We start from the raw sequence: 3,700 nt of genomic DNA, 5'->3' as shown, positions 1-3,700 counted from the left end.
CTGTAGCCTTTCGTACACAGAAGGTCGGAGAGCTATGTGGAGGGCGGGGCCCGCTTTTAAACGATCGTAAAAAAAAATCGATCGCAAAAGTACTTGTTTACGAGGCAGTGGCCACTGCTTCATGACACAGTAATTCGAGCCCGGTTAAAGCTCGATCTCATGTCGAGTGCCTTTATCCTTAGGCAACTCGCATGGAACTACTTCAGGGAATACACCCCTGAATTCAATCAAATTCTTGTATAACAGATTTGTCTAAGTGACTCCCAGGATTGAGTATATGTCGCTCAATTCGAGTTTTCCCATCGAGGACCCTTTCGTTCATCGATGACCTCCTGAGAACCAGTTCGTTATCTGCACAAATTACCGCTTACCGAATATCGGCTACGTATTCGTCCTCTGTGACGAGTACGCAGATCTGCTTGATTATACCACTATGCAGATCTCTCAAGAACCGTTTTTAGGTTCTAGGGTTGGTAATTGAGTTATCTCCGAAGTTAACTTCGGAGGCGCATACAGATCAAGAGTATAAGCGCCTACTCTTTATCTGTCAGTAACCAAGACATTCAATGTCTCGGTTTCTTTCTGGGATTTATCCACAGGCTGCCGAGAGATCAATCTCTCGGGATGCTGAAGTCTAGTCACTTTAGCATTGATTGTTTGAGGAGATTTCTCCTCAAGTACGTGGGGACTTATTTACTCAATGCCCTCGTACTGTGATTGCGCTATCACAGTCGGGTCCTCTACGGTCGACTCTGTACTCGACCTAGGATCATCGTGTTGCCCCTTTAATGCAAACGGTATCTTCCTTGAATGTCGCCCGCTAGGCGTACATTCATGTCTCATTCCATTCGAGTTCTTCGAGTGATGGACCTTCGGCGCTGCCTGTGCATTCGCACAGCGGCCGGCAGCTGACTACACAGTGTGATTAGTTATCACACTGTGATATTGTCTGTCGTACTAACGACCGTACCACAAGTGAGGCAATCACACTCACTCGTAGTACATCCACACGCATCTGGACGCTCCAAGACCTTCACCAGATGGCCATCTGATGAACAAGTGGCAGGCATGTTTACGGATCGATGCTGCAAGCTAGCATCTTCGTACTGTAAATGTTTTAACGATGGTAAAATTTCACTACGCGTTTCATCACTGTCATCGATACGCCTGTCGCTAGACGCACCGTCATCCTCGTTGGAGTGATGTCGCGCTCAACATATTTGAGCCTACGACACTCTAGCGACTGGTGACAAATAAAGTTATTCGACGCCCCACGGTCCATTAAAGCTCTTAGTGACAAATCATTTGTCACTTTAACTTCAAGGTGATAAGGGATACCTCATCGCCAGGTGCAGAGACACATACTGTGTGTCTGGAGCAACTTTCGTCAAGATATTTGAAAATTCACTTGAAGTTGCTGGGTCAGTAGGGCGTTGCGTCCGGACTGACCCACTGACCCCGATCGTTTTTTGGCGGTCCGCCTCGCTGTTGCAATTTCGCAACAACGTCGGGCCCGCACCGTTGCCCTTTTTGGCATTCGGTCCATATCTACGTTCAGTACTTCTCGGGTAATGGCATGCGGCAGTACACTCGTGAGAGTAGTGTCCTAACTTTTGATAGCGATTGCATTTCTGCAATCGCTTATTGTCCAAAAAGCGAGGTTTCTCGCTTTTGACATATGAGAGGTCCATAGGTTCTGGACATCCAAGCTCTTGTCGTCTTGGAGGACGATACGATGACGAACTAACGTGAGCCTGTCTCGAGCTTAAGTCCTCCTGTTCCGCAACGGATATTGCTTCTTCAAGCGTATCCAGTTCCAAGCGGAACAGTTGGGTCTTTTAGGGACTATACATAAGACGTTGAATTAACACCATTATCAACGTGTGTTCATGAGCTGGGTTGTTGGTGATACAACTCGCTTAAAGTCGTATGTGCTGCACATAAGCGTGATCATCACGCTTACCTTGCTTGAGTTCAGAATCTCTGATCGAGCTCTGAAATCTGCCCTAGGCGGTTCAAACGTCTATTTGAGCCGGGCATTAAAAGCCTCTAGCGTCCAAAGATATATGGGTCGCGCAACTTAAGGCCTAGTGCCCAAGTTTTGGCACGACCTGCCAAATTGACTGAGCAAATGCGACTTGCATTTGCTCATCGACGATGTGACGAGCCCTTATGGCATCGTCCAACTCGATAAACCATCTTAAGAGGGAGTCTTCTTCGACTTTCCTAGACTTAAAGATGTCTATCTTTAAGGTCTCGGCACAACGCGTTGCGTCATCCCAGGTACAGGGGTCTCTACCTGTTGTGACCTCAACAGTTCTGCCTGTTGAGAGCCTTGCTGATTAAGCAAGGCTACCTTCTCCTTCGCCTCGTCAAGTTCATGTTGTATGAACTTAGCAATAGCTGAATGGAGGGCATCTGTCCAAACTGGAAAGCATGGCCAAGATGGCATCATTCCCTACGGTCGAACTCATTCGTTCGACCGCACTCCTTTCGATGTCACTTAGAAAGGAGTAGCTATCACGCGAAACGTGATGCGTATTTCCATTATCATCTAACATGTCCATGTTAGATGTAAAATTGTGGTCCTTGGAGGGACTACAAAGTGCTACCAGGTGTGACGGGGCACTACCGACTTGTACTGCTTCAGTGCAAGACCACTTCGCACTGCTTCAGTGTGAGTGGTGCCTCACGTCACTTCACGTACACTAGTACGTGCAGAGGTAGACTCTCTTTTAAACCCTTGCTTTAAAGAGATTAAAAGTAAATTGTGTTAAATATAATTAAGTTCTTCTATTTCTATCTACTCAATACTTACTTAATTATATCTAAAACAAAACATGTAAAAAGTGTTATCTATCTTTCTCTTTGCGCGCGTCCAGCGCTGACTGGACGGCGGAGCAAGTGAATATAATGGTCTATATCTACCAATGGATACGCTTTCCGAATATTACTATGTAAAGTAATATTCTCTAAATATTGTCTACCTATTAGATAATATATTAATTAACAACCTTTAAGTTTTAATTTCATGTAACGATACACCCCGTTACAGTAACACTGGGAAGTTAAGAATACAGTTATTGTCTTGTTTTATCACTCTTATAGGAACGTCCGCCATAAGCGCCGAGTAAGCCCACTCTGAGGCCTTGCCGCGAAGGTGCGACATGGGTACTGGTATTTGTGTAATCGGGACACCGTTACATTATCAAAACCAGTTTTATGCTTGTATTTAGAATAAGTGAATTTCTTCATCTCGTAGGTGGCATTGCCTCGTGTCACGAGACTCAGGCATTAAAACTGCGACCATTTTGAATTACATCGTTGTGCTCCTAAAATAACGATAAAATTATATTTGTGATTCGATAAAATTATATTTGTCATTCCATTATTTATCAGTAAAGCCTGAAGAGTTTTTTTAGGTTTAGAACGATTTTACGTTGTGTATTTAAAGAGTGTTAAGCTTTTCAAAATGTGATTAGTGGCACAGCTGGGGCAATTTTATACAAGACCAAATCAGCTGATCTGTGCTCCATCATTTTATAACAGCCATAATTGTTTCATTCTGAACAATCATCATGCACCTCTAACATTCAAGGCCAAATCAGCTGATCTACGCTCCATCAGTTTATAAGAGCCATAATTTTCCATTCTGCACAACCATCATGCACCTCTAACATTCCTTAATACCCGAATTGAC

The sequence above is a fragment of the Bremia lactucae genome, linkage group LG1 (assembly GCF_004359215.1).
Source record: "Bremia lactucae strain SF5 linkage group LG1, whole genome shotgun sequence".
Lineage (NCBI taxonomy): Eukaryota > Oomycota > Peronosporomycetes > Peronosporales > Peronosporaceae > Bremia > Bremia lactucae.
This window is presented reverse-complemented; position numbering follows the sequence as displayed.